Source organism: Hippopotamus amphibius, chromosome 12 (genome assembly GCF_030028045.1).
Source record: "Hippopotamus amphibius kiboko isolate mHipAmp2 chromosome 12, mHipAmp2.hap2, whole genome shotgun sequence".
Lineage (NCBI taxonomy): Eukaryota > Metazoa > Chordata > Mammalia > Artiodactyla > Hippopotamidae > Hippopotamus > Hippopotamus amphibius.
Genome location: NC_080197.1, coordinates 60,146,913 through 60,159,306, shown reverse-complemented (window position 1 = coordinate 60,159,306; position 12,394 = coordinate 60,146,913). Strand labels below are relative to the sequence as shown.

At 37.4% G+C, this 12,394-nt stretch overlaps 1 protein-coding gene across 22 annotated transcripts in view; it reads right to left on the bottom strand.

The window, feature by feature from the left end:
* Nucleotides 1–12,394, bottom strand: part of SOX5 (SRY-box transcription factor 5) — a 952,888-nt gene that overhangs the window by 767,554 nt on the left and 172,940 nt on the right. The gene's annotated exons all lie outside the window — the stretch shown is intronic.

Sequence of the window (12,394 nt, the reverse complement as noted above, 5' to 3'; positions counted from 1 at the left end):
AAGCACAGACCATGGACAAAGCCTGCACAGCCCTTGTTGACAGATGTGAGGTCTTAGGGTAAAGAACTGCAAGGTATGAGGTTCCTGGAGCATGTCTAGAATAGGGCCTAGTGGATCTCTCACCCATCCAAGGGCAAGGGGCACAGCCAGAGGCGGGGTGAGGGAGAGGGCTCTCTAATATATGAGCTGCATGGCAGGGGCTCCAGTTTCCCAGATCACATTTAATAGCGAATATGTTATCCTTGAAAAGCAGACAACAATAAATACCCTGCCTTAACTAAACCCCATGAGTTAAATATTCTGCATATCCAAAAGCCGTCCTTGTAATAACCCGTGTGGATAGATCGTGTCAAGAGAGGCATCAGACACTCCGATTCACCATGTCAGATCTGAGATTTGCATGCCATCAAAGGAGGAACGTCTTTACTTGAGTAAACAAGGGATTCCAGAAAATGGAGTCCTCATTTCCTGTAAAGAAACTTTGCAGGGGCTTCTTCCCTACCCATATTTCTTGCACTGAGCTACATACAATTTTAGACCTCATCTCCAGAACGCAGTAACACCTAGAGCAACTGCTTTTACACTCCCCTTTGACCTCAGTGGAGTACAGAAAAGCGTTGAAACCAGGCATTCAGATGTTGCTGGGACTCAGAATGAGACATGGCGGCAGGCTGAGAGATGACCATTCCTTAGTGTAGAAAGGAGCATTGTAAGACAAGTGATGATGCCCTACATACACCAGGAGAATTGGAAAGAGTACACGTGGGGGATGGGAGGGTGCTCCTGCATAAGTGAGTGCTTTTCTTCTGTGGATTCATTTATTCTTTCACTCAACAAATATTTCTTAAGAACCAACTCTATGGTACACACTGGAGTTAGGAAATCAGTGGTGAATAGAATAGTCAAGGTCGCTACTCTCACCAAGCCTACAGTCTTACAGATTAAAATTAGCCAAAACATTGTATTAATGTAAATTATAAACTGTGAAAAAATGCTCTGGAAAAAATGAGAGTTATTCTATACAAGCACATATAGCAAGAGGACTCGAACATATCTGGAGCATCAGAAAAGGGTCTCCTTGAGGAAATGTCATTTCAGCTGATCTAAAAAGAATGAGTTGGAAGTGAAGAGCTTCGTAGATGGAAGGAAAAGAAAAATCAATGGCCCTAAGACGGGAAGGGAGAGCACCATATGTGAGAATCTGAAGGACGGCCAGTGTGTCTAGAGTGCAGAAAGTCAGGGGGAGGATAGAAGAGGTCATGCAGGGCCTTGCAGGCCAGTGTATAAATTTTGATCTTTATTCTAAGCACAATGGAAAAGCCATTGAGATAGCTTTGCACTAGGGATGACCTACAATTGGATTTGCCTTTTCTTTTTTTTTTTGGCTGCCCTGTGTGGCATGTGGGATCTTAATTCCCTGACCAGGGATCGAACCGACGCCTCATGTATTGGAAGAGCAGAGTCTTAACCACTGGACCACCAAGGAAGTCTGGATTTGTATTTTTAATCTCTTTGCAATACCGAGTATTGACTAGAGCACGAGGTAGTAAGAATGGTGAAGAAGGACTTTCAATTGGGAGGTTACTGCAGATCCCAGGAAAGATGGCACCTTGGTCCAGGATGGATGGTGGTGGAGATAAAAAGAAGTTGACAGATAAACAGCTGGGGGGAGGGGTTAAAATCAACCTAGAATATCAAAAATAAATAAGAGGGAGAGTGACTATTGGTTTCTGGCTAACACAATAAGATGTGGGTGGTGTCATTTGTTAAGACAGGAGCACCGATGAAGAATCAGGTTTGGCTGGGTGAAAAAAGAGTTCAGTTTTGCATCTGAAGGTCTAAAGGACAGAGCGGAAATTTTTCATTTTCATGATTGATATCATGAAAGAAAGGTCCGATCAAGAACTCATAAATCAAAATGAGGGGGAAAGGGGAGAATCTTCGACTTTTTGTTGTTGTTTGCTTACTTCTATTAACTTTAAGAATAAAAACTAGTAGCTCTGTGTGTGTGCGTTTTAACTCAGTTTTTAAGTTTAAATTTGTTTAAACCTCATTCATGCCATGAAGTTACAGGGCTCTAAAGCTGGAAAAGACCATACAAACTGTGGAGAGTTGAGAAACGTGCTCCCTTCAAAGCTTGCAATCTGCCATAAAGTCGCTCAGCGAGTGAAGGATAATGTCAGAAAGCAGCCGAAGTCTGGCGAGAACCAGAGCAGCGCTCCTTCCCTGACAGGGAGAGTGTGGTCCCAGCCTGGCCGATAGCCCATAGCACCTGGGGGTTGGGGGTGGAGGCGGGGGGTGGATCTTACAAAGACACACGCTGCGCTCCCCTCCCTGAGATTCTCTTCCAGTCAATCTGGAGTGGCCTAAGGGTTGGTACTTTTAAATGCCTTCCAGGTGATTTGATGACTGGCCAGATTCGGGACCCAGTGTATTTAAATATCCCATACCAGCTCTCCTTAGACCATTTTATAAGATTTTTAAATCAATATTTAAAAAACAAGTTGCTTTTTTTCCTAAGTAAATGCTTCCAGTTTATAAGGCAACTAAAAGTGTTCATTATGAAAAGTACTCATCATCCCAAGATTTTAAATTCATTTTGACGTAGATGTGAATAAGAGGCTTTTCCACTTCTGTGGAAAAATAACTTATTTCCAGTACAAAAGTCATCTAATATAAATACTTCTCTTTTATAAAATAAAAATGCCTTAGCTGTACTAAGATTCTTCTAGAAATTTTAAAAAGTTCTGTTCTCTTAAGACTAATTCCAGTATTTCACTTTAAGTGTTTTGAGGTTTTTTTAAGGAAAGATACAGAAGGTCTAAATCAGGTCCAATTTATTCTTTGTGGATTATAAAACACTCTAAAGTATTTTAAAAGGGATGTTTTATAGGAAAGAACGAATATTTTTGCATAAACAACATTAATACCAGATTTTATAAACAATACAAACGGTAGTAAACTTGGAAAACTGAGCAAAATTAGATACTACCAATATAACACAAAATAATCCTGTAAGTATTGATAATCAATCCAGACTTCGGTGAAAGGAGTCACAGAAATCAAAGTTAAGTGAAGCAATTATGCAGGACCCAGAGGAAAGCACACAAAGGGCGCGGGACTGAAGGTAGGGAACCGCACATCTGGCTTCAGTGGAGAGATGAATATGGTGCACTATTTTCGTCTGACTGACCATTATGCCACAGAAACATGCAAATGCTTTCCTGGTTTCTTTCTTTTCAGATTCCATAGTACCTTTGTTTCTCTCTGTTCCTCCTCCTCCCTCTCTCTCTTTCTCTCTTGGTGGCCATTAACTATACTGACAGTTTGACAGGCTGAAATAAGGAAATAAAACACTTAAACATTGTTTCCTGATGTATGCATTCATCTCTCCTGCCAAACACAGATATTGAGGAGATACTTCACTCCTCCTGTCAGCTCACTAAATTACACCCCAGCTCTCAGGTCTCTCAATCTCAGTGAAGCTCCATTCCTTCCAGAAGAATATGCAAAGGCCTCCGTCTTTTTGCCAAAATCCTTCCTTTATCATTTTTAATACTGAATTTTCTTAAGCTATGGGTTGGATTTCTGTATAAGAGCTGATTATTTTCCTACTTTTTAAAAGCTGTCAAAATTCAGTTTTATTTTTTAGAGTGCTTTCACTTGAGCAATGGCAAATGAATATCAAACCTGGTTAAAGGTTCTCTCCTTCTCAGAACCAATGAAGAGTTTTGACTTTTTAAAAGTAAATACTAATTACCCTAACACTGATTCTCTTGCCAGGTCCAGGGATAGAAAAAAGGTTGATCAGATTCATGACATCCCCATATGTGACAGACCACAAATAATAGATACTTCTTCCATTATTATTTGCACGTGGCAACTAAAGCCAGTCTTCTGTACAGCAAACTTTGAAAGTCTTACAAATTAACAATTAACTTCTTCCAGAGTCAACCGCTGTGGATTAAATTTTGAGAGAACAGAAGGTGAGAGGGAGGAATTGAAGCAGGCATGAGGACTTGCAGTTGGTTATTTAGCTCCTTCTAACCACCACTAACATGAAGAAGAAGAAATTTCAAGGTGAAATGTTCAAGAATTTAAAACAAAAAGGATAATAGAAGTAAACCTCTAAGACTTTTTCTTTGCTTCATTCTCTTAACAGCATTTATTTCATGCCCACTCTATGCAGTGCACACGTGTATGTTCTCTGAAAGACGCTAAGGACAGTCCCACTTCTCCTGCCTGGTTCCTAAGGAACCTGCAGCCTAGAAGAGATGCCACAATTGTAAGTAACTAGAACCCAGGCAGAAGATATTTCCAAGTGGAGCTACAGATAAAATGTGATGGAAATTCAAAGGATGAAGGAATATCTCTACCCCTACCACCCACACTTAGAAATTCACAATTCCATATGGCTAAAAGATCAAACATTTTCCTCTATTATAAGACTTACATATTTTACTGTAATTGCTTGTATTTTTTTGTTATGTACCTTCTCTGTCAGGCTGTAAAATCTGTGAGGCCTTGTGCTTTGTCTAATTTGTCCATGAATGTATTTTCCAGACGGACACAGTAGGTGGCATGTAACGTGTTCCCAATAAATATCTGTTGATTGGGTGAGTGAATCTTCTGAGGATGGTTTTCTGAATTTCTGATTCATGTAATTCCCTATCTTATTGAAGATCACCAGCAAGACAGATGGGAGACGTGTGTAAGACTGCTGGACTCCTCAATGATCTAAACACTGTATTTAATGAGCACAATTGCCAAAACACAGCCATAACCAAATAACCATTTTTGTAGAGCTGAGGGTTTCCTTTTACTTAAAAGGAGCCTCTTTTGCAATCTGACAATCATTAGTGATTATAGGATTAATCACAGAGGTGACCCACAGGAAAACTCCTCTGCAGTGTTTCTTTCTCCTCTTTGCTTCATATTTTCCCCAAGGCATCAAACTTTGTAAAAATATCTTTGCATCATCTTCCAAGAATTGTAATCCAGTTATTATTGCTAATATAAATTATCAATAGAAGTGAAAGTTTACTACAGTAAAGATTAGAAAAATGCAAGGATAAGTCATTCAGCAAATTCATTTGAGGAATAGCTCCACCAGATAAAATTAAATTCCTTTACAATAAACTATTTAGTATCCAAATCATTTTGCTTTATCAAATGTTATCTGAAATATTAGCTACTATTTATTAAGCATGTATTTATAGGCACAACATATGGTGTTACATGAATGTTTCTTCACTAAAGCCCCTCAATTACCTGACAAAAGAGGAATTTTATTCCCACATCACAGATAAAGAAATTGAGGCATAGAAAGATTATTCTGGAAGTTGAGGAATTAAAGTCCACTGGGGTCTGAAACCTCAAAACATTTCTATTTCAACTATTCTGTGCTCAGCACCCATTATATAATGCAGTGATTGTGTTTACTTTGGCTTAAAATTCTCAAATATTTCACAAGGAAATTCTTAGTAGTGGTCACAACTTTAAGCTCTTTCGAGTCAGTATAACATGCAAAATTCAAACTTAGTTACTTGGTTTGAAAAATACATCAATTATAACATTTGTCATTCCATGAAACGTCTTAACTTATCTGATTCAAAAATGTCGTTTTGCTTATATGGTGGAGAATTGCGCATGAGGCTGGAGCTGGATGCAGCACTGAGAACTGGGTCTTGCAGGGGTTTCGTGGATAAGTTAGGACATAAGCAACAGGACATTTTTGACTAATTCCTCCTACATGCCTCTTGGTTTTCTCAAATGTCTTGGCAACATATTAATATATTACCTTTTAAAATGTTGAAAAGAGCACTTTGGGGGAAATTGCTCTTCTTGTTCTTCCTTAGCCATACATTTGGGGTGAGATATGAATAATTCTGACCCCCCCAAACTGCACTCTTTCTATTATAATATGTTGCCTTCCAGTAATTTCTTCTGGGCTTAAGAGTCAAAAGAAACTCCACTTTTGCCATGCTCCCAGACCCTTTTCTAAATGTAATTAATATATTTGATTAAGGGATAAAAAGAAGCATAAGATTTTTGTCCTCAGCCCCTAAGACACCAAAATGATTCTATGCATATCCTACCCTTGGCCAAAAAAGACATCTGAATAGCATTGAAACAAAAAGACTATCTCTTTTTACCACACTTACATCTTTCCTCAATTCTGTTTTAAAAATAGAACATTCACTCATAATAACACTACATCTTTACCTTACAATATGAAAAATGCAGATAGTGGAGTGAAAAAATGGAGACGATTAGGGGAATTGTATATAGACAAGAAAAAGAAGGAAGAGAAAAACAGAATAGAAGAGGAGGAAGGAAGGGAGATGCTGAAAAAAATAAGAAGGGACAAAGACAGAATCCTTTTGTCCACACCCTTTGGTGAAGTTAGAGGTTTGCTTTAAGACAAAATTGCCTCTTCCAGTGTTCAATGACATTTTATTTCCATGTAACTTCCTTCTCAAATAGGTTAATTACAGAGGCAATTAGTCTAGCACACACAGGATGTCACTATTCCCTTATATAAATAGAACTGGCACACATGTTTCAGGCAGAGAAAAATATCTGTAAAGACTGAATTTCAAAATGTAACAGAATTTTGTGCTGCTATCTTGCCCAGTTTGGGTTAAATTTCACTGTTGTCATCATCCTTATTTATTGAACAGCCTTTATGTTTTATTATTATCCTGGAAGTTCTCTGCATAGCTAGGAAGGTCTGCTCAAAACACAATGAAAAAATCCAAAATGAAGAGGTATCATGGCATAAGGTAACGGAACAGGAGTAAGTAAGGCCTTATTAGCAAGGCAAATAGATAGGAAAAAGGGAGCTGGAATTGAAAAAGCTAATTCTATATAAGTTTAAACAAATGTTCTGACCTATGCCGCCTCCTAGGTTTTTTTGTGCGAATACTTCATTTTACATATTCAGAGTTTGGAAATTAGTGACTGCGGTCGTTCTGAGAACCAAAGGGTTCATAGCACAAGAGGTTTTTATTTTTTGTTTTACTTTATTTTCCTGTGGAATCCACATGTTTTACTTCAATTCAACATTAAAAATATTCTCAATTATGCAAGAGCACATTCCAAATCTCAGAACCTTAATGTAACCAAACAGTTCAGAGGCGGTAGGTCCAAGCGTCAGGCATAGCACAAGAGGTTTTTAAAACGAGCTTTTCTAAAAGCTGAATATATGCAGCACTGGGTAGCAAAATCCCGTCTTGGAGACACACAGGAAAAGTTGTTAAATCACTAATAATGGCATCCATTTTAACCTGAAACTCCTAACTACTGATTATTGCTTGTATATTTATCAAAACCAAAATGATAAAGTGCTCTTCAGAAGAATAAATTGCCATATCTAGTACTGAATACATATTCATAGAGGGCACTCTGTCCTTCTTGATGGTGGCTACCCAGGAAGACAAAACTGTAAGACACTGATGACACACTAACATCCATGGTTCATTAGCTCCCCGTTTACTGCGGTAACAGTGAAAGCAAGGTCTTAGGGGCAGATGCTCACAGTAATCAATACATTCCTTTCTCTTCTATGGTCATCAACTATTTTACTCGTTTTGACCGGCTGTCTCAAATAAGATTTGCCAATGGTCACAACAGTGTCTGAGAGAGAGATACAGTGACCATCAGTGCAAGGAAAAACAGTCAACCTTTATTTCCTCCTAAATCATGATCCCATTGCATTCTTTTCATGCACAAAGCATTGCATATCGCCCTCAAATCAACCTAGTGGAGTGTGTGCTTCAGTCCTGGGGTCACTCAACCTGGGTTTGAAAATTGGCGCCACCTCTTACTCGCTGTTGAGTGACGGCAAGTTACTCAATTTCTCTCGCTCTCAATTCCCTCAGTTGAAAAATGGGTATAATAATAGTACCTACTTGATGAGGCACTTAGGAAGCTTAAATTAGTTACTACATGCAAAGGCCAAGAACAAAACCTGGCAAAAATGATGGTTATTGTAAGTATTCTGTAACTTATAAAAAGTGACGGGGCTTTTTCTGATTTTACGTGTATGTGTATTTAAATCAGGAGGACTTGCATTTACATTTAAACTCCTGTAAGAAAAAGCAGAATTTTAAATAGTGGTTAAGATTTGACAGGATAAGTGAATTGAGGTTTATGAAGCCTTCTCGCAGCAATAGAATCCTCCCATAGTCTAGTCTGGTACAGCAGTCTCTCTGGGATTTCAGTCCGGGCTTACCTGAGTATGTTGCAGCAGCAAGGCAGAAACAGGCTTTCTTCCTCTACAATGAATCCAAAGCTCCTGCTTGATGACACAGGGATGAGCAGGGAATGAAGTGATCTCCTTTCCAGAATGTGAACGGTGGCACTGAGAACTTCTTAAAGAACTTTTTTTTGTAAAAGATCATTGGGTTTATTGCTTCTATGTGACCTTTCTGCCCTATTTCCCCAGGGAGTTTGCTAGTGGGTGGGTAAGTCAGCTTTGCAGCTAAGCCAGCTAGGCAAATAAGTAGTTTTGACTATAGTGCCTATCTACAAATATAGAGATATATGCATATGTATAGCCTTTCCCATACATGTACCAGGATAAGCTCCAGAAAGTATGATAATTAAAAGTATATTACAGAGATTAGAAACAAACACATTAAGATGCTTCCTTCTCCGTAACAACGAAATAAATAATGTTTGTTATTACAAGTCACACACATCCACCCCCACACACACACGCACAGAGTGGTTTCAAGTCTCATAATCTTTTCACTTGGGGATTGCCTGATGAGATTTAGTCCTTTTGTGCAGGACAGGAATCTCTAGGTTTTAAAATTACTGATCGTGTATTTTCAACCACTGTAACAGCTGATTTGGACTGACTTTCATGGGTAACCAGATCAATTGTGTAGACGTTAATACTTACGAGGGCATGAGGAAAAGGAATCAGCCGAAACACTTAGCCTATGAAATGGACTATAAAATCACTGGCAGAGTAGACATTATAAACACAATACAATTCTTCACAGCCCAGTTCTTCTTTACACAAATTAGGGCACAGAACAATTCAAATCAGCCCTGATGCTAGGACTGTGTGATCAGGTAAAGAGTTAACACCAGGAGTAGCAGAAAATCGCCATGCATCTGGCTGGTCAGTTACATGAGTGTTACTCTTTCCCGCTAACTCAGCATTTTAGATGACTTTGGTATTTAGCAGTTACTTGGATCTAATAGGACCAATTATTCAGAGATTTTTTTTTCAAATTCTTTAGGATCTCCGAAAGAAGTCACAGTAAGTGATCATGGTGAAAAATGAGGGCTACTGGTATAACAGCATTATACATATAATTAAATATCCTGGTCCACCAGTAGAACTAGGTGATTTACAAAACACCATTCCTCACACAAATGCCAAAAAATTTAATCAAATATTATTATTGCTATTATACCCTGAAAATAATATATCATAGATACATTGTTACAAAAGTATATACATACAATTAGAGTTGCTCTTCTAGTCTTACCTTTATCTTTACTTAATATTATTTAAATAATGAAAATTTATCTGTGAAATGGTATCTAACTAAATTTTTCTGAATTGGTTTTACTAATTCTTTTCTCCTGTTTGCTCTGCTTTTTCCCCTTTTCTCTCTCGTTTCTTGACTTTCCTGGGCAAAAATTAGTAATAATTTAGGTTCATTTTTTGCTACATACAGTTTCACTTTCCCCTCACTCCATCTTCTTTCTGCCATCACCCCTGGAAGACAGCCAGAAGCCACACTGGAGAAGTGCCAGGGTGTCCTGCTCTCGTGCAGTTTCAGTGCCTCCCTGTATATCTTGGTGAGGTTTACCTAAGTCACCACTTACAATATTGAGTAGAAAGTGCAGGTTGGAATAGTCAGCATTTATAAGTCAGCTGGTTACATGATACAAAAATATATAGCCAACTTCAGAATTTATAGCAATAACATTTATGTATCGTGTTACTCCTAGAACAATCCAATTTATAAAGTGCCTATCGTGTATACATAAGGAACAACCATAAATCATTTACATTAAACAGTGTCAAATAGCAAAACACAACTTTCCCCCTAAATTCTGCACACTGAGATTAATGAGGTTTTTGAAAGGAAGCACACTAAGAAAAAAAAAAAAACCAACTCTGATTCATCCTAGGCGGATAACATATCCATATAAAGGAGCAGGTGTCTGTAGTATGATTTAGAACACCTATGCAACAACTCTGGAAAATATTAACCTCCTCTGAAGTAGAGAGCCATCCATGAAGTGAGCTCGAACTGTGGCGAGAACCCAAGTCTGTCACCAACCTCAAGCTTTCTTTTATTTCCTTCTCAGTAAAGAATGGAATTAAAACAAATAAACAGAGAACAGTTTAGGCCCTATTTGACTAGTTGTCTGACATATTTTCCTCTACAGGCACTTTGAGAAAACCTGAAAAAGAGTGTGCAGATTACTTGCTTTGTCTCTTTTGACTCCTAGTCAGAGAAAAATCCCTATCAAGTGACGAAAGCTATCAAGAGTCCTAAAGTGAAACTCACGTATGTATGCAGATTTTTCCCTCTGTTCACTCCCTAGCTCATCTCCTGCAGACAGACAGTCTTCAGAAATCTATGGTTTGGGGTCTTGGATTAAACCTTCTCCCTAAAAAGCCCCTAAAATAAATAATACGGAATGTTTTGACTGTTCACATCTGTAAAAGCATGTAATCTTATCTGAAACCTCACACCTACACAGCTGAATTGGACATCATGTAAGAAAAACACAGTTTGAATTTCTCTTACAGTATTTTGCTTCTTTATCTTCTGTCTTTAGAAAGGATTACAGGAGTTACAGTTTCTTCCTGCCTTAAAGCACAGCCTTAAAAATAACCACTGATTTGATTCAGCCAAAATGGAAGAATAACATTTTTCTTATATGTAAAAATGTTTGTTCTTTAAAAAACTCACTTCTCCAAACTCTATTAATGACTAATATTACCATGGAGAGAAGTAACTCCCTATCCTGATTAAAATTAAAACTGAATCTGAAAAACAGAGACAAATGTATAGCAAGAAAATCTATAAACTAGTTTTCAATGAATGAACTACCTGCTGTTTCCTGTTCACAGATAACTGACACTGTGTAAAGACAGGTTGTAATCTAGAAAGCAAAACAAAACAAAAACCATACACAGAGAGAGTGATAACAGAGCTACAAACTTCTCAATCGAAATAAGAACTGATGGTAAACTGAGGTTTTCGGGAGAGGAGTTTTAAAAATAACATGCTAATCTGGAAAACCAGATACGCTATGGCCTCTGTAGAAATATTTCGAAAACTGAGCACCCTCCCAAACAGCTGTATTTCACTGCCATTAATTGGTAGGGGAAAATATAATGTACTTCTTCACAACTGAGAGTATTAAACATAACAAGGAGCAGTGACAACTCACTTTAGTCATAAATAGAAGATGTGGGTTAAAAAGCTTATCCATTCATGAGGAAGAGTGTTAAAACTTCAGAGGGTTTTGCTCGTGTGAAGAGACTAAAGGTGAGACAGCTAACTTTTCTTCATTTAACATGTTTATCCTCTAAAATTATCTGGTGATCACGGAATTCTCCTGTTTTTGAGTGGTATTTTGATTCACTTAGGAAGAAAAACTCTTAGTGCTTAGTGAAGCAATTTAAAATCCCAGGCTAACCCCTTCTTCTTGACAATAAACTGAGAAATCTATATAAAAATAAAGCATAATTATGACTGCCATCTGGGTGGTTGCTACTTTAGTCTCCACATTCTTACAAAGTTGCTTTCTTCCCAACATTAATGAAAAATACACAATCACTAGGTAGGCATTTTTAAAGTACTGGTATTTCCTAGATTAACTTACCTATATTATCTACCAATTCTCTCTAGATTTTTCAATTAAAATAATTTTTAAGAAAATAACTGATACCTCATCAAGATGTTCCAAAAAATATGGCTAAAAAGAAAAAAATCGGCAAATCATAAGGTATTTTGGATCAATTATCAAAAACAATTTTCCTTTACGAATTACTTTCATAGACCTGATTAATATTTTTCAACTGAACTGACTAAATTGAAAGGATTTAGGATACATATAAACATAGGCTCCCATAGCAATAAAAACTGTTGAACCAACACAGAAAAGGTTCTTTTTTTTCCTAATGGAAGTCTTCTAACATTGCCAGTATAAACTTCTTACCTTGAATAAAAGATTTTTACTCTCTTTCTTATACAAAAAAATAGTTAAAGAAACGGCTTCAGGCTGAACTACTATATTTCCACTTTAGCCAATAAGAAAATATAACTTTTTTTTCATTCTTAATTCGATAACATCATTTAAACAACTCAGTAAGGACTGAGTATAAACAAAATGAGTACATTTTGTT